At 38.2% G+C, this 24,442-nt stretch overlaps 1 protein-coding gene and 1 pseudogene across 4 annotated transcripts in view; both read left to right on the forward strand.

Annotated features, from left to right (window-relative positions):
• Window positions 1-24,442, forward strand: part of PDE4D (phosphodiesterase 4D) — a 1,488,864-nt gene that overhangs the window by 242,704 nt on the left and 1,221,718 nt on the right. The window lies entirely within an intron of this gene.
• Window positions 9-108, forward strand: LOC112839508 (U6 spliceosomal RNA; annotated as a pseudogene).

The following is a 24,442-nucleotide window of genomic DNA, read 5'->3' on the forward strand; positions in this document are numbered from 1 at the left end:
ATATCCATGCTCACTTCAGCACACATTAAAATTGGAATGATACAGAAAAGATTAGCATGGCCCCTTCAAAAGGATGACATGAATAAAAGTATATTCTTTACTTTGTTTCAACTTTTCCTTGCAAAAATATTTGAACAAATTTCAGCTTTTGAGAATTTGCCTTAACTCTTAAATAATGCTGGAAATATTGTGAGAATACTTGCTTAAGAACCAAAAATTATGTAATGTTTTTGATAATTCACTCTATATGCATGTTACATATAGATCTATAATCTATAATTAATGTGCATATTACACACATGTGGATATATAGATAAGGGTTTCTTTTCTTTTTTTCTTTTTCTTTCCCTTTTCCTTTTCTTTTCTTTCTTGAAGAGCACAAACAGGGAGGGGGGGCAGAGGGAGAGAGAGAATCCCTAGCAGGGTTCACTCTCAGCACAGAGCCCAACACATGATTCTGTCTCACAACCCTGAGATCATGACCTGAGCCGAAATCAAGAATCAGATGCTTAACTGACTGAGCCACCCAGGCACCCCAGAGATCATGGTCTTTCTTAACCAAATGGAAATAGTCACCTGACTTTGAATTTACCTTTCACATGTTTAAACAATTTTTGAGGATAAATATAAAAGTGAGGAAATGCAGGTATCATCAAAGAATAAAAACTTGTAAATTGATAAATTACAATTGTATAGACTAAAATATTTCTGAACAACTAAAGTTTTTTTAAAAAGATATTTGAATGGCCTTAAAAAGTCTATTTTTAGATCCATTTTAATAGAACTACTCGGAGTTATATTTTCAAAGTTAGAAATTGACTTAGAAAGGAGGCAGAATTTGATATCATTTATTTAAAATCATATTCCTTAATTTTAGTGATTCTCCAAAGTGTTGATATTGTTAATTTTAATCTTTTATCTTGGAAAATTCTTCTTTTGTTATTTTGTATTTAGATGCTTTTTACAAAGCATCACATAAACATATTGTCATATAATTGCACACTAAAAATGAGTATAGGAATTCCATTTGTCTGTTTAATATTTTAAGAAAAAGTCAAAGTAAAGTGGTAGTCAATGTTCAGGAATCTTTTTAATCACTCTTCAACAGGGATAACTGAAGAAATAGTTCATCAACTTTCCTGATAAGAAAAATTTTAAAAAGTTGTACATTTATAAATGAACATGATTAAGGAGAAAGACACAATAGCCAAAGACAAGATTCTTCCCCAAATCATCAGGAAACTTTAGCATTCTTCAATTTGTATCATCTACCAGGACCTATTGGCATTCTGAACCATATCATAATAGGACACATTTCAGGGTTATTCTTACGTTCTCATGACAATATGATTTTTTTTAAAGACTTTATTTATTTATTTGACACACAGAGAGAGAGAGAAGGTGCACAAGCAGGGAGAGCAGCAGAGGGAGAGGGAGAAGCAGGCTCCCTGCTAAGGGAGCCCGATGCCGGGCTCGATCTCAGGACCCTGGGATCATGACGTGAGCTGAAAGCAGACGCTTAACTGACAGAGCCACCCAGGCACCCTGACAATATGATTATGGAAGCTAGTTCTAGAAGTGGGAGAAAGCCTTCGATTTTACTTGCATTGATAAATAATATCAATCAATTCATTGACAATGCTCTTTGAAAATGTGATCTGTTATTATAAGTGTTCTTTGATATCCTGAAAATTTGGGGCTTTCAACTTGGTTTAAAAGACTAGTTTGTGTGTAGTAAAGACAGGCTTTACTTAGCCATGCCTGTTCCATGTCTGGATTCTCATAACCCTGTTCTTTTAAACTATATTTATTAAGCTGAAAATGACATTTAGTTCTCATTGCGTGGCATTATTGAAATTTTATTCCTTTGTGTGTTTTTCTCATGAAAAGATGCTCCGTCTTTATAGAGATAGTTACTTCAGCATGTGGTTTTCTCTGTGTATGTGTGGGTATAGACCTGACACACATAGCCCATACATGTGACTCCATACCTAATGTAAAATGTTGAATCCCTGTTTTTCTACTTAGCATTTATTGTAAATGTTTTCCTGTGTAACTAAAGATGCTGTTTGTATTATAGGAACATATCATAATTTGCTTAATCATTCTTTCACTGTTGGATACTTCCTTGTATTATATACAATTCTCTAGGGAACATCTGTGTGCATACATTTTTATCTGCATTTTGGATTATTCCCAGCTGTGAAACTGCCAGGTAAAATACTCTTCCAAATTGCTTTCCAAGAAGGCATTTTTTATCAGTAGGGATAGATAGGTATGCTCGTCTCATTGTCCACTTGCCAAACTTATTATAATCCCTGTTTTTGCTAGTTTAGATGGAATTTCATTGTTTTAGTTTGCATATCTTAGATGACTCATGAGGATGAAACTTAAAAACCCATTGTTCATGCCTTTGTCTTTCAGGGTTTTAGAATTTTCTTAGTGATTCACATGATCTCTTTTTTTGTCTAAGGATTTTATTCTTGTCTCTCATAACAGTTTTTTTATGTATAGGCATTTATTTTTAATATGCTTCTTATTTTTAATTCGGAGAAGTAATTTTTTATGGGGTCAGGCAATATCCTTTAACACTGATTATTTTGTGCAAAGAATTCCATGGGCAAATGAAATCTTAACACTGATAGTACCTGAATAGGGGATCTCATTAGTAGTTTGATAATTAACCTGTGGCATATAGTTGGCTTTTATTTTTGGAATATCATTGCTTTGAAACTACAGCTAAAGAAGGCAGATGGTTAATGTGTTTTCTCCTTCCCTGAAAATATCCAAGACTGGAACCAATTTTATCAGTCTCTAATGGAGGTTGGCAATGTCAAGATGGTTTGTGACCATGTCAAGATGTTGAGTCAGTACCCAGGTCATTGCTCATTAAAGATGATGCTCTTTGGACCAACAGGAGACCCAGCAACAGGATCCTAACAATTTCTGATTCTCCCTCATATTCCTTCAAAATAGTACAGAACATTTTGTTCTTTAGAAAACATTCAGGCCTCTTTCCTTAAGTTACAGCACTTACTATTTTTCTATTCGTGTTATTAGTCTGTGCTTTTTTTTTTTTTTTGTAACCAGGAATACATTGGGGGAAATAACATTTTTAATAAATCATTATGCCTTTGCTTTATTTGTGTCTACATACTCTCCCATTAGTCATTCTATGTGTATGTTTTTGCATGTTAATGTATAGCTTTTTTCAAATATGGATTATTCCATTTTGACAAAACATTAATTATTTTCTGCTCTTCCACTGTCACTTCTTATTAGGTGTGTCATTTAATATTCACCAATCATTAATGTCTTCTTTTCCTTGCCCATACTTTTTGTCTCCTTGAGATCTTCAGGATGTGATTCAGTCTCCATTCTGTTGTGATTTATAATTATCTGCTTCTCATATGATTCCCTCTGGTGCGTTGTGCCTTCCTTTATATTCTTATTGCTTTTGGCCCTCTTTTGTTTTTGTTTTGTTTTGTTTTTAAAGTAGGCTCCATGCCCAGTGTGGAGCCCAATGTAGGGCTTGAACTCATTAGCCCCTAGATCAAGAGCTGAGACAAGATCAAGAGTCAGATGCTCAACTGACCAAGCCACCCAGGTGCCCCTGGTCTTCTCTGGTTTTAATTTCACTTCCTTCCACCCCATCTGACCGTGGGCCACTGTCCTATGAAATGGCCAGCTAGATGAAATAAGCATATGCTCTGTGTGTATGCAGTGTGTTTTACTAAAGCCACAAATAGATATCATCTGACTCATACATATGAGATGGGCAGATACAGATCTCTTTGTGCTTCAGCAATCATCTGTAAACATATCAGGGGACATGTTTCTTCTTCATTAGTAAATTACTGTACCAAGTGCCATTCATTTTTCCCAAAAAAAGAATTTTTCAGGAAAAATCAATTCAGTGACATAAAATTAAAAGACGTAATACTGAAATTGTGGTGTCTCTAAAGTGACATTTTTTTCGAACGGATTGGAAACCCTAGTCTGACACTATTTTAGCTGGGGTTTTCTTGCTCCTTTTCAGGCCATAAAAATTTCTGTAAAATGGGGGGGGGGCGCCTGGGTGGCTCAGTTGTTAAGCATCTGCCTTCAGCTCAGGTCATGATCCCGGGGTCCTGGGATCGAGCCCTGCATCGGGCTCCCTGCTCAGCGGGAAGCCTGCTTCTCCCTCTCCACTACCCCTGCTTGTGTTCTCTCTCTTGCTGTGTCTCTCTTTATCAAATAAATAAATAAAATCTAAAAAAAATTTTTTTTCTGTAAATGGAAATAACTACACATTTGATTACAGTTCCAAAAATCTGCATTCTTTCATGAAGCTGACTTCTCTTGTCATGTTGTAGCCATAATGGCTACATTGTCTACTGTTAATTTGCATTTTAATTGAGTTTTAAACATTTAACTAGAGGATGGTCCAATAGGAGATTCTATAACCATCTCAGTAATTGGTAGGCAAGAGTTATTTTTTATTGCTATTTTAGCAGTAGGGAAGTCTGCCCTACAGGGTTGGGGAAAGAACTGATAACCTTCAAAGCAGGCTTTGTACTTTGGGGCTGTCATGAGAAAAACAGAACAGAAGTTAGGAATGGAGACATTAGAAGAGACAGATGGTGAGAGGTTATAATGATTTCTAGGATCACCCAAATCGTCTGAAATTTATGCCAGATTTTTTTTTCCAGTTAGGGTAGCAAGTCATGCTTATTTTGAGCTTCCATGGACACATTTCATGCAGTTCTACTGGACTTTGCATTCTTTTATGTTTCTTTGGGTCTTCAAGAAGTTTCTGACGCACATTGGGTTTTGTCAGCATTTTCGGTAACTGACAAATTTTAACATTATAAACGTTTCTAAAACATTTTTTTGTTAAACCCCTCTGTTGAAAGACTTGAAAATAAGATGACTGACTCTTAGATTGTCTGCATTTAGAACAACCTCTTTTTAGTTGCAGAAACAGAGTGATGGTGTGTATCTTCAATGTGAGACAGGGGGAAGATTTTAGTGGGTACAGCAGCTGTTGATTCAAGTATAATTATGCATGTTACTTCTGGGTTTTCTCTTAGGTGAATCAGCAGTTTTAGTTTATTATGAAAATTAGCAATCTATAAGATAATTCTGTAGAATGAATTCCCAGAAATACAAGGTACATAAGCTGGTGAATATGAAATGCTCCAGTGAAATACTCATATCCCATTGTGATCCTCAGTGTTCTAGTTGCAATTATGGTCGTAGTGTCAAGAATCAGATCAATTTGACGTGGGATTGAAAGTATCAAAAATGCTTTATGTTCTCTGGAGAAAATAGGAATGATTCCTTGTAAATGAGAAACTTCAAAATGAAAACATAAAATGCTAGCTATAGACTTCTCAGCCTGACTCTCCAATTTTTTAGAATAAACTTTTCTGAGCATTGGATTTTGAAATCTATGAGTATGTGAGATTGGTCTATGAAAGAGCATACCCAATTACATACAAGATTCCCTATAGTTAGAACACTTCTTGTATATATATGTTTTACCAATTAACTATTTTTAGCCCAATCCTTCCTATGTGCCCAGCAATGTGCTAAAAACTGTGCATTTATTTAATGCACTTTTCATTTTGTTTTTGTTTTGTTGGCAATACGAAAGACCAAATAAGTAAACTTGAAACTTTTGGAGTGGAGAAAGCACATTTGCATTTTAATCAAGGAACCTCCTCCCCAGGGATTGATGAAAACTCATAAATGTGTAGCAGAATTTTGGAGGTTGAAGGCAGAAGTTGTCCACCATTATGGAGTAAACGATCATTTAACCTCTTACTCTAAGTGTATTTCATGTAAGGTATAGATGAAGGGTCATCAGTATATATCATTTGTGATACTATCCAGGAAGAAGATTAATCAGAGGAAATGGGTGCTTGGTGGTTTGAAAGAAAAAAATATACACGGAGTAGTTAGTGTCAGGACATCCTAAGTGTCAACAGCCTTTGAGGAAACACAGCCTAGGGTTAGCAGGATACAAGGTTGCAGAAGTAGACCCCTGTTCCATTGGAATCTTTCAATTACTTCTAGAAATAGAACTTCATTTAATCAAAATTTTATTTAGCATCAGGTATATTATTGATGCTGAATAAGTTCTTGTTAAACCAACAAATGTATGCTCCCTTAGAAGGCTGAAGCCATCCTACATGGGATGATCGAGTCAAACACCTCCTGCTAGGAGCTTACACAGAAAGCAAAGTTACACAAATAGCAGTAATCACAGAATATACTGAGGGCTTGGCAAATGAAGGCTATGGACAAGAATTGATTTAGGAATTCAGCCATTTGAAATCATTTTAGAAGCTTGAGGGTTATGAATTATAGAAACATCCAGGGAAAGGATAAAACTTTTCGGTAGGGTGGGAAAACGAGGCAAGTTGAGATATTGCTGTAAGGAAGAAGTGGCGTTGGAGCTGGATGGGATTCTTATATTTAGAAATGTGAATGTGTGTAGTGAAAAAGGAGAGGAAGGGTGGCCCATTCTAGACTGAGGGAATTAAATTGACTAATTTTTATATTCTACATTTATTGATTGCCTCCTCTGTACTAGGCACTGAACTAAGTTATGCTTGGAACACGGGATAAGTAAGAATTTTAGTCCTTATCTTTGAAGAGCTCCCACTGTGGGAGTTGCAATGTGGGGGAAGCATATGTATAAGCATTTAACAAGATGTGTGCTAAAGGCGGCCCTTGGTGCTCTCAGGGCCTGAAGGGGGTGCCCCTTCTACACAGAGCACCAAGAATGGGCTGGGTTCATTCTCAATACTCCTCAGATCAGCTAGCAGCTACGTGAGCTACATAATCCAGCATTTTTGTTGTTGTTTTTGTTGTTTGTAGCCCCCTTCATAAAAGCTTTGTACTAAAATTATTCATGTATTTATCTTCCTTCTAAGTTCTTGGAGGCTACTAAGCTAGGTTTTCTCATCTTTGCCTTACTTCGTGGTATCTAGGACAGTGCGTTGCACACACAGTGGACATTAAAAGACTTTAGGAAGGTAATTATGTTTTGTATTTCTTGGAAAATAAAGCATATCTTGTTGAAGGCATGGCTGTGAGATAAGGTGTCCTATCCCTATGCACCTTCAGCCTCCCTAATCCCACCTTGTGCAGTTTCTAAAGCTGTCTTGTGGCAGAGGCCAGTGATGGCTCATGTTTGGGTTGAAGCCACTTTTGACACTTGTAATTATTTTTTGAACTATGAACCTTGGCGGCATTTTAACCTTCTCATCTGTCTGTAGCTAAGCTTTTTTTTTTATTAAGGGAGGGGGAAGCTGAACATGAGCAAGCTACTCTTTTCATTTATTTCTTAAAAAGTACTCGTTAAAAAGTCACCTTTCCCCAATTTCACATTCAATTTAAGTTCATCCTTACCTGCAAGGCACTAAGTCAATATCCTGAGATTGTTTCGGAGGGTTCTTATTTTTCTCAGCTGTAAAGTCAGTTACCTTTTGAATGATTTTATAGCTGACAGTAAATGGCCCATGAAGTATATGAATAAAAATGAGGGCAAACATTTCATGGTTAAATAGTTATAATGGTAGTCAGTGTAATAGACTGAAGTATCAAAAATAATCAGTGACAAATTACTTAGTGGCCACATGATATTATGCTATGGTTTCTACAGAGATACCATTTGCAGGTGTTCTGACACGCATTTGACCCAAGTTTTAATTTATGATGTTTTATTTTAAATAAGCAAGTGTCTGTATATTTCTAGAGTAAGAACAATGGTGGAGATCAAATATAAGAAAAATGAGCTATGACTTGGTTTCATCATCATTAATGGTATTTGAGAATGTTGATATCTTTGGAAAAAATACTTAAATATCTACCATTGCTTATCACATTTTGTGGAAATGGTATAATTTTATAGCTTCTTCCAGGGTGTGTATGCATCACCTCTGTCATTGTATAAACAGATTAATTCCACTAGTTCTTTTTTTTTCATGAATTGATTTTTTTTTAAAGGTTTTATTTTGAGAGAGAGAGAGAAAGGGAGAGAGTACGCACAAATGGGGGGAGCATGACCTGAGCAGAAGGCAGACGTTTAACCAACTGAGCCATCCAGGTGCCCCTCTAGTAGTTCTTAAATAGTTCCTTATGGCATTTTTAAGAACTGTCATGTTTTCTGGGCTGTTGTGACACAGATTGATGGTAGCCATGCCTGACCTCATGGTGAAGGGAAAGAGCAAGTGGAATATTGAATGGGCATCCTGTTTACCTGAAGTTGTACCACCAAAATTTCTTCATCGACACTAGCTATTTTTTCAAAGCTCTTTGGCCAGAGAGACTGAAATCAGTCTGTCCCTTTACAGGTCCACTGTGAGACATTTCAAAATGCTTTTCGGGTCTTGGAATCTGGTGACTGCTTAGCAGTTCTATAAACATGCAAAGTTAGTCATGTGGCCTGCTGGCCTGTATTTATAAGTGCCATTCACTTGTCCGTGTTTGTACAAGTGGACCTGAAAGGAACTCTCAAGGCCATTTTTATTGCAACTCATTGTGGATGACATTGAGCAGTTGTGGCACCATGTTAGTCTATGAACTTGGGCAGAAGCGTGCTGGTACATGGTGTCTCTGTGTTGGATTCACACAAGGTTTTTCTTCAAGAGAAGCCGTGGGATAGAAGTCTTCCTCTCTTGCTACTCCTTTGCATTTTTGATTTTTTGAAACTTAATTTTCTTATACTTAAACTCCAGACAGCACTGTTTCCTTCTCTGTAATTTTTATTTATATTTGTGTATTTTAATTAAGGTAATTTTCTGGTGGTAGAGGGGGACTTGAGGCACATTCCCTTTTTTTTTTTCTTTTCTTTTCTGAATAAGTAGGCCTTTGCAAAAAGCCACATGCTTAAGAAGTAACAGCAGAATCTCACGTATCCCGTCTCCTGTTAATCAGCTAAGTGGGTCAACTAATGCTCTCTCTTTCCTCCATAAAGTCTACATGCTAATGTCTATGACATTCTAGAAGGCTATCCTTTTGTGCACTGGTGTATTTCAGATCCCCCTTGCGGTGTGTATGTTTATCACCAGTCTCTAGTCTGTTGACGGCACTTGTACTTGCTATTATATCTAAACTAATGTAACAGATACGAGGAAAGAGAAATGTTGGTTTTTTTTTTTTAAGATTTTATTTATTTATTTGAGAGAGAGAGAGAGCATGAGAGGGGGAGGGTCAGAGGGAGAAGCAAACTCCCTGCCAAGCAGGGAGCCCAATGCAGGACTCGATCCTGGGACTCCAGGATCATGACCTGAGCCGAAGGCAGTCAGTTAACCAACTGAGCCACCCAGGCGCCCAAAGAGAAATGTTTATATGAAAACTAAAATGGAATGCTAGTCACTTTGCTAGACAAAAATTGCTATTGAATCAGGTGTGGGTAAGCCAGTCACAAAGACTGTGAAAAATGTGAATGACTAAGAATCATAGAATGATTCTGAAGTCAGGTTGCCTCTTAAGTGCCTTTAACTTTCTTGCCTTATTATCAAGAACAAAGCTGGAAATGGTAGAGGATGCATTATGGATATGCTTAATAAGATATAGAAGTCTAACTAGAAGATTTGTACATAAAGCAAAGGCCTGGGCCCTACATCAAAGAAGTAGCAAACTGTGTGCACTTAAATGTTTCTATGAAGAATGTTAAGGTATTACTTTGAAAGGTTCTTGACTTTAGTATATTTATTTGATAAAGTGGCCAACTGCACATTCTGAATGTGTCTGATAAGAAAGCTCCTAACACGAAGATAAATTAAAAGCCAGGAACTGCTCTCCCCTTTCTATGTGGGAAGAAAGGTGAGTGAAGTGTTAGTGATTCTCACAACTCTGGATGTCCTAATGGTGAAGTGTCTTCAGGTAAAATTGTCTGGTATGGATCCAGAAGAAGGATTTTTCTTAGTTGATCTCTGCAGGTGCCAGAGCCATGGTGCAGATGGGGAGGATGTCCTGTTGCCTTGGATTATCCTGGAGAAATGCCGCTAAGTCTCCTTTTTGTGACGGAGCCCATCCCAGAGTAAACCTACAGTCATTCTAAACCTTCAGCCAAAAGGCAATCACACATTTATTTCTCATATAATGCATTTGTATCTTAATTCAAACTTTAATATTTTAGGTAAGGCCTATACACATCAACTACTATAGGGAACAGTCTGGTGGCCAAAGAAAATGTCCCTAAAAAGTGCCACTTCTTGAAAGTTCCCAGGGCACCTGGGTGGCTCAGTCATTAAGCGTCTGCCTTTGGCTCAGGTCCTGATCCCAGGGTCCTGGGATCGAGCCCCACATTGGGCTCCCTGCTCCACGGGAAGCCTGCTTCTCCCTCTCCCGCTCCCCCTGCTTGTGTTCCCTCTCTTGCTGTGTCTCTCTCTGTCAAATCACTAGATAAAATCTTAAAAAAAAAAAGAAAGTTCCCTTCTCTAGGTGACCACTTGCCCAGGTGATAACCCTATTCCTGAGAGACTTTGTAATAGCTTCACTACAGGCAAGCTTGTCTTTCATTATTCATTTTTATCACCAACTGATGTTTAATTTCTTGGAGATTAGATAGTAGTCATATTAATGCCTCCCTATACTACCTAGCATAGCACTTGAACCAGAGTAAGTGATAAATAGATATAGAAATAATGATCAGGTTCCCAAACTGGGATATTCTGTACTTTTGCATGACAGTTTTATTGAAGATTTGCAGTGACACAGAAGACATTTTTACCATGTTGATTTGTTGGCGTATGTCTTATTTCTCCATTCATTGCTCTAGCTGTTATAGATGATACTGTGTATTTCGATGTTGAGATTCCAAGGTATTCATTCAGCTGGTTTCTTAGAACTGGCTGAATATGAGAAAGATTTTTTTTTTTCTGGTAGTGAGCTTCACTCAGTACATGGGAAATTCATGTAGTCCCGGCCTGCTGCCTTTCTGCCAATAGATGGTCGCTTGTGGGCCTTCATTTGCCTCCTTCAAGTATAACAACAGCCCAGAGGTGAATTATTCAGACAGTGTGGACACCCTGGGAGACCTGGCGCATTTTGCAGGCGCTGATGTGATATAAACCAATCAGCCCAAATCTTTTATGTCTCCTTTCCATATTGTAACTCCCATGAGGTAAAGCATTAAGCTACATTAAGCCTCATAAAGAGAAATTTGACTTCATGATGTGTAACTTCTCAGTAATGGTAATTAGTATAATCTGCTTTTTGAATTTGCTAACTGATACTTGAAAAAAAATGTTACCAGTTTTTTCATTTCTATTTAAATATTTAAGACTGAAAAGTCTTTAGTAGAGCACTTAGTACTTTTCACAAAAGTTTGCAAGTGGTTTTGATTGTATGCAAAATTACGTCAAATGATCAGGAGCAGACAGCTCATGAAACCAAGAACATAAACATAATTTATAACACTTATAAGAAAAAAGTATATCTTGAATTTTAAAGTATGAGTAAAAACTGAAGTTAGAACTTTTGCAGAATCAATTATCTCTCCCATATCAACCAAAATTTGTAGAAAAATGTAACTAAAATAGAACAAAATATGGGCAGGACTCCTGATAGAAGAGGGAGGGGGAGACTATGTGAGTAGGTATCTATGTGTAGATATCATTGAACCTGTGGGCACAAGATGTAGATAATATTAGAAAACATGATATAGTACATACTACTCATAATTATAGTCAGAAATGTCACTACCCCTCTCTCATTAATTGACAAAATAAGTAGATAGAAGATCAGTAAGGATGTAGAAGACTTGAAAAACACAATCAATTAATTTGACCTACTGACATTTTTAGAGCACTCCAACAACAGAATATACATTCTTTTCAAATTCACACAAGACATTTACCAAGATAAATTATATGTTGGGGCCATAAAATTAGGTCTCGGTACATTTAAGAGTATTGCAGTGTATATTCTCTAGCCACAATGGAATGAAATGAAAAATCAATGACAGAAAGATATTTGGAAGGTTCCCAAATATCTTGACACTAAATAGCATACTTCTGAATAACCCATATGTAGTGTGTTGATCTGTGCCTACCAAAGTGGTATGTCTATGTCTTAACTCTTGGAACCTGTGAATGTGATCTTTTTTGGAAAAGGGTCTTTGGAGATGTAATTAGGTGTTCCCAGGATATTGAGATAAGATACATTTGGATTATCCATGTGGGCCTAAACTCAATGAAAGGTGAACTTGTAAAGGAAAGAAGGGAACACACAGACACTGAGGAGAAGGCCCTGTGAAGATAGAGGTAGCGAGGCATTAAATAGGCAGAAATCACCAAAAGGTGGCAGAGGCAGGACATGGAATCTCCCTGGAGCCTTCAGAGGAAGTGTGGCCCTGCCAGCTCCTCAGTTTTGGACTCTTGGCCTCCAGAAATGTGAGAAAATAAATTTTTGTTGTTTTATGCTATCCAGTTTGTGGCAATTTGTTAAGGTAACTGTAGAGCCAAACCTTAACCATGGTTAAGGTAACCATGGGCCAAAGAAAAAATGTGATGGAGAAGTACAGAGTCTTTTGAATGAACTGGAACTGTACATACAACGTATAAAAGTTTGTTGGATGCTTGTGAATCAGTACTTAAGGGAAAATTTCAGGGGCTAGATGCCTATATTAGAAAAGAAGAAAAGTCTCAAATCCATGACCCCAGCTTCTACCTTAAGAAGCCACTAAAAGAACAAATGAAACCCAAATGAGCAAAAAATCACTAGCATAGAAAAGAGAGAAACATGGGGAAATTAATGAAAACAAAAATTGTTTCTTTAAGAAGATCAATAATATCGATATACTTCTAGTCAGGATAGATCAGGGGGAAAAAAAGGCACCTCAAATTACCAGTATCAGGAATGACAGAGGTGACATCACTACAGACTCAGCAGTTATTAAAAGGAGAAGGAGGAGATAATAAAGGTTAATGAAGGAGTCAGTTGCTCAGCTGTCTTCCCCGTCCTCAGCCTTTAAGAGAACTTGTGCCTTTCTTTGAGAGAAGACCTATGAGTCTTAGCGTCAGGGCTGTAGCCTCCTCTGTGAATGAGCTTCTGTAGGCTCTTGTCCTTCACACCAGCCCACATGAAGTGTTGAACATTTTGACAAGTTCAGCTTCTTTCTCCTTGGCCCTGTCATAGCAGATTTGTTCTTCTTCCCGTTAAACCAAGGATGGAAGCAGTGGTGGGTCTCTTTTTTGTGGGGAAGTATTCCTTTCTTTCTGGAATTTAGTTGATTTAGTTGTCTTTCTATCCCTAGCTCTTTGGAGATTAAAATAAACAAGTGATCATAGTTTTGGACTTACTTGGCTTGGTCTTGGGAAGTTAGGAAGGATGGGCTGTCAAAACAGAATACCACAGACTGTGTGGCTTTAACCATAGACATTCTAGAGGCTGAAAGTCCAAGATCAAGGTGTGGGCAGGTTTGGTTTCTTCTGATTGTGTCTCTCCTTGGTGTGCAGGTGCCCATTCTTTTCACTGTGTCCTTACATGGTTGTTGCTCTGTCTTTGTATCCTAACTTCCTCCTCTTTCAAGGATATCAGTCAGATTGGGGCCCATACTAATGGCCCCATTATTAAATTACCTTTTAAAGGACCTATCTCCAAATACAGTCACATTCTGAGGTCCTGGATGTTAGAGGGGGCTTCAGCATAGGAATTTTGGAGGGACACAGTTCAGCCAGAATATTATACATGATCTGGACCTCCATTATTTCCTTGATCTCATATCCTACAACTCTAGTCTCTTAATCTACCCAGCCAAACCAGCCTCACTGCTCATACTAGAACATACCAGGTATGTTCCCATTCAAGGGCATTTTTACTGGTTCTAAGTCTGCTTAGGTAGTTTTCTCCTCAGGATATCCATTGGCTCAGGCTGCCATCTCCTTCAAGTCTTTGCACAAATTTTCCCCTCTTTTAGAGGTCTATCCTAACTCTTACTTAAAGTTGCAATCCTGATCTCATGGCATTATTTATTCTTCACAGTCCTTGCCATCTTCAAGCCTAACATAATATTTATTATTATTGTGTGTTGTCTTCCTCTAGCCCACTAGCATGTGACCTCCACGAGGGCAGGGATTTTTATTTGTTCACTTAGGTCACCATTATCCCAGGGCATGGCACATAGTAGGCATTCTATAATGATTCAGGGATGAATGAATCGGAAGGACACATATTTTTTTTTGTGATGATTGGCTCCATCTGGTTTCTAAACCAGAGATTGTCATGATTTCCAGGAGCTGCTGCTTTAAGAAAATAGAATGGTTCCATGGCCACTGAAAACCCTAGAGTCTCCATTAGATCAAATTAAACAAGTTACCGTAGGACTTCCAACCTGTAACATGCAAATGCAATCTTTAATCTCCGTAGGTTAAACAGATCAAATGCAGCATATCATAGGTGTTTTACACTTTGCAATCCTTTTTTTCCTGAACGCTCTTGGGTGATTAATGTTTCAGACTGATTTTGGGAAATAAATATATATTTAGGCCTTTTCCTATTCTTCTAAAAGATTCATTGCTGTGTCACATAAATTTCACACAATTTAGGTTAAGAATGACAATGATTTCTTTGTTTCACATGGGAGGAATATTATTTGAAACAGTTGCAGTATGATCTTTTTATTTTTGTATTATTTCCTCCTTTGTTTTGCTTATCTTTTCAGGGTTTTGGTTGTGTGAGAACTATCATGAATGAAATTTATTCTCCTTGAAAATAAATTCTTCTAACCCTTTTAGGTTTGTTTTTTTTTTTGTCATTTAGAATAAATCTGGATAAAAGTTCTCCAACATTCAAAGTTGGAGGGACACATATTTGGGAGGGATGGTGTGGTGTTGGTGTGCATGCATAGTGACTGGAGGAAGCCACATCTTTGAAATGTGTGTTCTGGTGTCTGAATGAGGATAAAATGAGCATATAAGGGAAGAATGAGCTTGGGTAAAGAAAAGAAATAGAAAAGAGAGGAAGTAGAAATATAGACATAACTGAAGAATATTTAGAAGAAAAGGAAGAGCAGAAAGAAAACAAAAAGTGGAGAAAAGGCTTTAAAGAGAAAAAGTAAAAAGAAAATAAGACCAACATTTGTTGAGTGCCAACCGTGTCCCAGACTTTGTGCTAGTTAGGAGTCCTTTAACGTATATAAATCCTTTCAATAATCCTCTGAATTAGGCATTATCATCAATAATTTACCTATGTACAAACTGGTTAAGTACTTTATTTAGTACCTCCCAAACTTTTCTGGTCTTAACACACGTAGAAATGATATTCATATTTGAAGGGCCCTTGAGGTTAATCATAGACCAGTACTTTAAAGCTTTTCATGCTTCCGTCATCCACTCTATCCTGAGGGTTGGCAGGATCAATATCTCTGCAAGCTGTAATTTATTCTCAGTTCAGTCCGTTGACAAGACATAAAGTGAACCATATCCAAAACCACACAGGTGGGAAATGACAAAGCTTAAAGTTTGAATTCAAGTCTCTTGGAATTCATTGTTCACCTTTTTAAATAACCCTACAGCTCTAAGGATGAATATTCATGACCCTACCCTTGAGGAACTTACCATCTAGTGGGAGGAAGATAGAGACAGTAGAAAAAGAACTGTAATGGGTCATAGGATTTAGAATTATTAGGAAAATTGGAGAAAAATGCCCATTATTCAACTTGGTTTTCGGGAATGAGTAGGAGTTTGCCAGATGGGATAGAAAAGGAAGAGGGAGAAGGCATTCCAGGCAGTGGGAACCGCATGTGCAAAGGGGAGATTATAGCCATGCTACGGGAATGACAGTGGAGAGAGGTAGAAGGAATAAAGTGGAAGTATTTGGGGACAGAGAATCAGTAAGTGTAGTGACTTTTTAGGAATGGTGAATAGAGGATGACTGCAATTCTAGTCTTGGTTTCCTTCGAAGGTAATGATTCACTAAGGAAACACTGTAATAGGGAAATGTGTAGGAAGAGCAGGTTTCAACAAGAAAGACAGGAAGTTTAATACTGGACTTGATTTTGAGCTACTGTGTAGTATTCTTGTGGACGATTAGTATCTAATAGACAGGTGGAAGTCTCCTGAAACAGAATAGAGTGAGTGGGGAGAGACTTAGTTCCTCCCTCCCTGGTATATATTTCTTTCCCAGGATTTCTTTCTAAACTACATTAACATTGCTGCCTTTGAACTTAAGCAGCTGCCTGAAATGGTTAAAAGTCCTCATAACAGAGTGTGTTCCCCATGTTTTGATAATCCCAATGTCCTTCTCTTCAACACTGCCCTCCAAGCCTTGGAAAATTATGGCTTAAGAATGTACTGGATGGGAGCACCTGGGTGGCTCAGTCGGTTGTGTCTGACTTTGGCTCAGGTTATGATCTTAGGGTCCTGGGATCAAGCCCTGTGTGGGGCTCCCTGCTCAGTGGGGGGTCTGCTTCTTCCTCTCCCTCTCCCTCTGCCCCTCTCCCCTGCTCATGGGCCCTCTCTCTTTCTCTCTCTCAAAGAAAATCTTTTTTTTTTTTAAAGATTTTATTTATTTATTCATGAAAGACAGAGAGAGAGAGCAAGAGAGAGAGAGAGGGAGAAGCAGGCTCCCAAGGAGCAGGGAGCCCGATGCGGGACCCGATCCCAGGACCCCGGGATCATGACCTGACCTGAAGGCAGACGCTTAACCATCTGAGCCACCCAGGCGCCCTCTCTCCAAGAAAATCTTAAAAAATAAAAATAAAAAATATATATTTATTTTAGTAAAATATAAAATATATAAAATATAAAGAATAAAAAAAGTACCAGATGAACTTCTTTTATCCCAGGATATTCCCATTTTAGGTAATATATTTTTAGTAAATAATATTAATAGTTAACATTTCTAGAGCCCTTTGTGTGAGCCAGGCACTGTTGTAATTTACATTTATCAACTTAGTTCTCACAACAGTGCTGTTTAGTAAAGAGGGGTTAAGTTACTTCCCAGGCCCATGATGCATCCTGCTCTCAGGTATTGGGTGCTGAGAGTTCCAGCAGTCTCTGACATTTGTTCATGTGAGCCTGAGGGCATGAAGTATAGCTCTTCTTGACTCAGATGGTATCTAGAACTTTGTTTTGCACTGGTCCTGATTTGCTGCTTGAAATCTTTTTCACCCTCTTACGGTATGTAAGACGTTGTTAGTGACTTGGTAATGTTTTCAGATAATTTCTGTTCTCGAAGGTACACCTTCTCATATTCATTAGTTCATTTCTCGTACTGAAGACTGGAGCAGGGGCTCTGGGTGGCTCAGTCAGCTAAGAATCTGTCTTCAGCTCAGATCATGATCCCGGGGTCCTGGGATGGAGCCCCATGTCAGGCCTTCTGCTCAGTGGGGAGTCTGCTTCTGCCTCTGCCCTTCCCCCTGATTGTGCTCGCTCACAAGCTACATTAACCAGAGACAGTGTCATTATGTAATGGTAAAAGGGCTATTTCACCAAGAAGAGATAGCATTCCTAAATATGGATGAAGCAAATAACAGAGTTGAAAATACGGAAGCAGAAATTGATAGAACTGAAAAGCAATAGGTAAATCCACTATTATAGTTGTAGGCATCAACATCTTTCTCTCAATAATTAATAGAATAGCTTAGCTAGAAAATGAAGGGTATGAAAGAAGTCAACATTGTCGTCACTCAACAGGATTTAATCAACATTTAGAGCACATTCCATTCAACAACAAAGTACACATTTTTTCAAGCCTGTATAGAAATTATACCAATATAGATCACATTTGAAGATGTAAAAAAACTTCAATTTGAAATAACTATAATCAGAGGTTCCTGCGTGGCTCAGTCAGTTATACATCTGACTTTGGCTCAGATCATGATCTCGGGGTCCTGGGATCTAGCCTGCACGGGGCTCTCTGCTCAGCAGGGAGTCTGCTTCTCCCTCTCCCTCTGCCACCCTTCTCACCAACCCCCCGCCAGCTTGTGAATGTCCATGTGCTCTCTCTCCCTCTAGTAAATAAATAAAATCTTTAAATAAAATAATTGAATTCAGACAAATGTGGTTCTCTGACCATAATGGAATTAAGGTAGAAACAAAGCACAGGAAAATTTCTAACACTTGTAAATTAAACAGCATGCTTTAAAATAATTCATGGGTCTCAGAGGAAGTCTCAAGGTAAATAAAAAAAAAAAACGGAATAAAAGTAAAATGCAACATATAATTTGGGGGGCACAGCTAAAGCAGTCCTGAGAGGGTAATTTATAGCACTAGATGCTTCCAACAGAAAAGAGGAAATTCCTCAAATCAATAATCTAAACTCTCACTTTAAAAAAACCTAGAGAAAGAAGGTAAAAATAAACCAAAAGCAAACATGAGGGCAAGAATCGGTTTTGCAGGCTGATTGGAGAACAATGACTTATTCAGTATTGCTTCTGTTAAAAAATTTAATTTGTTAAAAAACATATTGTGGCCTTCAAAGTGCCAATACCCAATTAAATAAGAATCATGAGAAAATGAAGTTGATGCCATCAACTGATGGCATCTGTGATGAGAAAATAAATGATTACTTATGATGACCTTTTTTTTCCCAACCGCAACCAAACATGCCTCTGGAAATGAGTTGCTAAGGATGAAGCAGCATTTTTCTTTCTGCTTTGATCAATCAAAATTCATCTTACATTCAAGAACACTTTAGTAATGAGTTTAAGCCACCGTTTAGAAGATAGTTGCTTCTCATGTTCATTTCCTTGTTTATGTAATCAGGAGCAGAAAAAGATATCTTTACCAGTAGTTGTCAACATTGGCTGCAAATTAGAATCATTTAGAGAGCTTTAAAATATACTGATGCCTGGATTCCACCTAGGGGGATTCTGATCTAATTGGTGTGGGGCAGAAGTTCTCAGAATATGGTCTTAGATCTGCAGCAGCATCAGCACTAGGGAACCTGTTAGAAATGCAGATTTATAAGCCCCACCCCAATTTAGCAGTCTATGTTTTTCTTATTTTTTATTTTTTTAATTAATTATTATTTTTTGTATGTAGTGTTCCATGATTCATTGTTTGCGTATAACACCCAGTGCTCCATTCATTACGTGCCCTCCTTAATACCCATCACCAGGCTAACCCATCCCTCCACCTCCCTCCCCTCTGGAACCCTCAGTTTGTTTCTCAGAGTCCACAGTCTCTCAGTCTATGTTTTAAGAAGCCTTTCAAGCGAATGTGAGGCAGTGTGTTTTCAACTTTAATGTGCAAATAAGTCTCTTGGAAAATCTTCTATAAATACAGGTTGGGGTTCCTGGTCTGGTATGGTGTCTGAGATGGTTACTAACAAACTCCCATGGGACACTGATCATGATGGCAGTTGGTCACGATTTGAGTAACAAGGGTCTACAGGACATCTAGACACTTGCACTTAAAAAAAAAACAAAACTTCCCAAGTTAGGATGCAGCCAAAGGTGAGAACTGCAGTAGCCCACGAAACTTACATGATCTTTCCCAGGTTGCTTGTCCCTGAGGTTGTGGAGTCATTGAATGGCATGTACTCCTTAGTCTCTTTAAAGTGATGGTCACTGACTTAACTTGCTTTTTGTTTGCCTAAGAATCCCAGTTGTGGTAGTTTCCTCCATATTTTCCAGAACAAATATTGAACATCCTGCTTTCTCCGTTCATCTTGTTCCTCTACACCCCCACGATCATTCGCCTGACCCACCATCTTTCATGGTTTTCCTCTTCATTACCAGTTAAAAACTGGCTAATGGGATGAAATAATTATTCCAGTACACTGGGAGAGAGTTAGACCTCTCCCCTTTAAGGAAACATGGATCTTGAGACAAAGCCCTGAGACCAATATTTTCAGAGAAATCTCTTCTTCCTTTATACGTTCGGACTGAGCATGCTTCTCTGTTCCAGTGTTATCAAGAAACACCCATGTTCTGATAATTTGATCTCTACAAGGTCAGGTCAGATCTTTCTGACCATTTAGTGGACATCTTTCCTTAAATTTCTCAAAGTTGCCTCAAACTCAGTGTGCCCCAAAGAGAGCTCATTTTCTCCATCGTATCTGTTTCTCTTTCTGCATTCTCTATCTCAGTGGTAAGTAATTTAGGAGTCATCTTTTACTCTTGCTCTTTTATTCTACTCCAAATGGAACTTACCATGAGGGTCCATGGATTCTACCAGTCTTGAATCCATCTACTTTCCCCATGATGACAGCCACTACTCCGGTTCAGGTGTCCATGATCTCTTAAATCGCAGTGCCCTAACTTGCCTCGCTGTGTTCAGACTGGCCTTTTCCTACCCATTTTCTATACAGCACCTAGAGTGTTTATTCTTTTTTTAAAAAAAATTTTTATTGTTATATTAATCACCATACATTACATCATTAGTTTTTGATGTAGTGTTCCATGATTCATTGTTTGTGCATAACACCCAGTGCTCCACGCAGAACGTGCCCTCCTTAATACCCATCACCAGGCTAACCCATCCCCCCACCCCCCTCCCCTCTAGAACCCTCAGTTTCTTTTTCAGAGTCCATCGTCTCTCATGGTTCGTCTCCCCCTCCGACTTACTCCCCCTCATTCTTCCCCTCCTGCTATCTTCTTTTTTTTTTCTTAACATATATTGCATTATTTGCTTCAGAGGTACAGATCTGTGATTCAACAGTCTTACACAATTCACAGCACTCACCATAGCACATACCCTCCCCAATGTCTATCACCCAGCCACCCCATCTCTCCCACCCCCCACCACTCCAGCAACCCTCAGTTTGTTTCCTGAGATTAAGAATTCTAGAGTGTTTATTCTTGTCATTTCTCATCTTTAAAATGCTTCAGTGACTCTCTGTTGCTTTCAGAGTTAAGTCTATAAATTCCTTAATATGACTTAAAAATAATTAATAGGATTAAGATGTACAAACTTCCAGTTTTAAAATAAGCCACAGGGATGTAAAGTACAGCATAAGGAATATAGTCAATAATACTGTAATAACTTTCTATGGTGACAGATGGCAAATACACTTATGGTACTGAGGATTTTGTAATGTATATAACCAACAAATCACTGTGTTGCACACCTGAAACTAATATGATATATCAACTATACTTCAGTTTAAAAATTAGAAAAAGTCACTAAGGGTTTGGTGATTTGCTCACCTTTTCTGTAATTCTTTCCATCTTAATCAATGCATTTTCCATGGACCCCATTTTCTCTGTAAGCCTTTGAGTAGGTGATGCCTCTACTGAGTGTCTTTCCATTTTCCCACGTGCCTAATCCTTACTCTCCTTTTTGCCAAAATACTGCTTGTGAATAGATGCCTTCCTTGATCCCCACCTCTCTGAAGGCCTTACCTATCCTTTTGTTATGCTCAGTGTTGCAGTGATCACACTGAATTTCATTTCCTTCTTGTGTATCTTCCTTAACCTTTTCCTAAGAGTAGAGGTTATCTTCTTCACCACTGTGTCCTTAGCATCAAGCCCAGTGTCTGTATTATAGTCTGTCTTCAATAAATATTAATAAACAAAATTCCCAGGAGTATGAAGAAAGGAGCTTGTCATGGCAGACCAGTGAGAGAGCAGTGTTGAGGTAGTTGGAACTCTTAGAAATACACAAATCACGTTACAGGGAATGGCTTCTTTGTTCATCACAGTTTTTACAGAAGGATCTCTGCGAAGGTATACCTAAAATTAGTGGAGGAGTAGTCTAATAAGTAGGTTGAATGACATATTTTCTTCTTCCATGGCATCATAATTTAAAAAAGGACCTTAGTTAGCAATTATATTATTTATATGCTTACAGCAGTTATTTATTTTTCTTTTTTAGGTTCCATTTTCTTTGACAATCAGATGGAGATTCTCATTTCACTGACACAGTTCCATATTCTGAATTCTCACCTCTTTTTTCTACTTTGGTTCTCTGATTGGATGTGGTAAATTGCCCAATATACACTTAATTAGCAGTAGGGCAGAGAAGAATCAAGGTCCTTCAGCTTACATAGCTGGAGCTTTCCTTTGGTGAGTGAGGAAGCCACGCCATTCTAAAAGATCTACAGACCTGTGGAATCTCCTTTTCCAGGGAGCTGGAATTCCAGACTTTGAAGGAAACGCCAGGTTTAAAATACTGTAGTTCATTTCCTACACATGAATTTGCTTAGGGAAATTTTGTAACATAACGCACACTTTAGTGAATAAACAGTGAACGAGTAAGTGTAGGGATTGGTGAAACACTTCAGCCTAGCATCTCCAGGGCCTTCTGTCAGTATGCCACCAGAATTCTGCGCCCCAGCAGCCATCTGGCTTTGACAGCTTCTTCTTCAGATTTCTGTTTTGTCAGTTCTTCTTTAGCAAATCTGCAGAGCACTGTTCTCCTGGTGACTTCCATGCGGAGAGTAGATGGTCCCTTTCTAGACCACATCCCAGTGCAAATTAATGTCAGTGTTTCTCCTATAGGGGGTGCCTGGCACCCTGAGAGCCTTTTGGGTCTTTCTCTCCTGGCTGTTACTCCCTGACTTGGGAACCATTTGGCTTATTCTGTGCTTTTATTCATTCACTTATACTCAGGATTGCCCTCAAATCCATTTCCTCATTCTCCATCTCCTCTGCTTATCTAAATGTTATTTTTCAGGGTTCACCTCAAGTTTCATTTGCTCCGGCAATTAGGGCATAGATCATGGTCTTGAGATACTTTGCCATTCTTCATACTGTGTGCCCGTCTCTCAAATTATTTCACGTTCCTTTTCCTTTATACGTAAGAGGATGGTCTAGTGCAGTGTGTAACTCCCATTTGAATCCATGTAAGTGCCATGCTTCATTTGAAATGACACATCAAGCTGTTTCTGTCATATTTCCCATTGTCTTCTCTGAAAACTAGGTTAGCACAGGCACGTCTGGGGGTTATGAGAACATTCTCCTGGCCTTTTTTCTGGCTTTCAAAATTAGTTTATAGGCCTTTTTATTTTGTGGGGATTATGCCCCTCTGACTCTCATGTAAGTAGTAAGTCTTCCTTTCACCTGTTGTGGGCCTGTGAAAAAAAAAGAATCAGAAAGTGAAATTGGAGGATTAGAGGTTAGAAGAAACTGGTTAGCTTTTTTGTTCCTTTAACTCCCAGTTACAAGGAAAGAATGTGTTCAATTACATTTCTCTTCAACTTAATACCGGCAACACCTAGTACCAGTGCCTGGCATGTGAAAAATGCCTTCAATAAACAGATTGATCACACTGGGGAGGATAGCTATAAAAAAATAGTAACCTCATACTGAAATGGAAGTTACATCAGTAGCCTCCCTGCCAATTGGTCACTATTCATGTCCTCAATTCTGTTTGGTATCCTGAAATCGGTAAAATGGGGTTGTCAAAGAATCTTAGGAGAAATACATGTATGTTCTTGTTTGGCGAGCTGAAGTTTTTAGAAAGAATAGATTCCATTAATAGAGAATGATGTAGAAATATTTACGTGGTAAATCTTTAAATCGAAGATGACATTTTAAATCTCAGTCCAGAGTTACTGTTTCAGAGTTGCGTGTGGGGGTGTGAATGATAAGTGGAGACCCCATTGAGGAAATTTCTACTTGTTATTTCTAGTCATTTTACTATGTCGTGAGAAAGCTCAAAAAAATCTTCCCTGAATTAGAATCCTAAGTGACCTTCTTGTGGAAATAGAGCTCTGGGCCCATGACACGTGGTGGTATTTTGCGTGTTAGTGACCTTGATTTCTGTTTTTGTTTCCCCCTTGCACTTACCTCGTTTACCTGAAATAGTACTGATTAAAATAACCGATGAAAAGGAAAAATAAAATAAAAGCGATAAAGGTAAAAAGTGTATAATTTTTAAAAATAATCTGGGTTATATAGTTCCGATGATGAAAAATTATTCTGGTCTGCGTGAGGCACGCTGTTCAGCTTCTACACTTTGCTTATTTACTAATACCCAATTACTTGAATTTCAATATTCAAGAGCTAAGAGATGATATACCAATGAGTTCTCTTGGCTTCTACTTTCCAGTTTATGTTATAAATTATCAGTCACTTTTTTAAAACTGTTTTGTTACGATTAAAAAACCACGTAGCTCAATAATTGCATGTGTGGTTATCATTCTTGCAGTGACCCGCAGGGGATAAGACTGCTTATTTTCCTGTCTCCAAACCAGCTTTTCAGCCTTACTTCCCTCTCTTGGATATGGCATACTTGATCCTCCAGTCATGAAGGGTAGAAATCTCAGAAGCTTAATCTTAGACCCTCCTCTCTCCCTCTGAACCACTGACTCATGGTGATTTCCTTTTGGCCTGTGTTCTACTTCTGGACCTGTGTCTAACCTCACTATCCCTTCCTTTTTCAGGTTCTCACATAATAACCTTCTCCCTTATCACCAAGCCTTTAGTCTTTCCCACTTCAGTTCATTTCCTACACTGTCATAAGACAAGGAGCAGTTCTGCTATTTTCATGTTCAAAATTGTTTAATAGTGCCCCATTACCTTCAAAAAATGTGATCAAAATTTGAAGAATGT

This window comes from Callorhinus ursinus, unplaced genomic scaffold (assembly GCF_003265705.2).
Source record: "Callorhinus ursinus isolate GAN/ISIS: 27379988/994484 unplaced genomic scaffold, GSC_fseal_2.0 scaffold23, whole genome shotgun sequence".
Taxonomy (NCBI): Eukaryota; Metazoa; Chordata; class Mammalia; order Carnivora; family Otariidae; genus Callorhinus; species Callorhinus ursinus.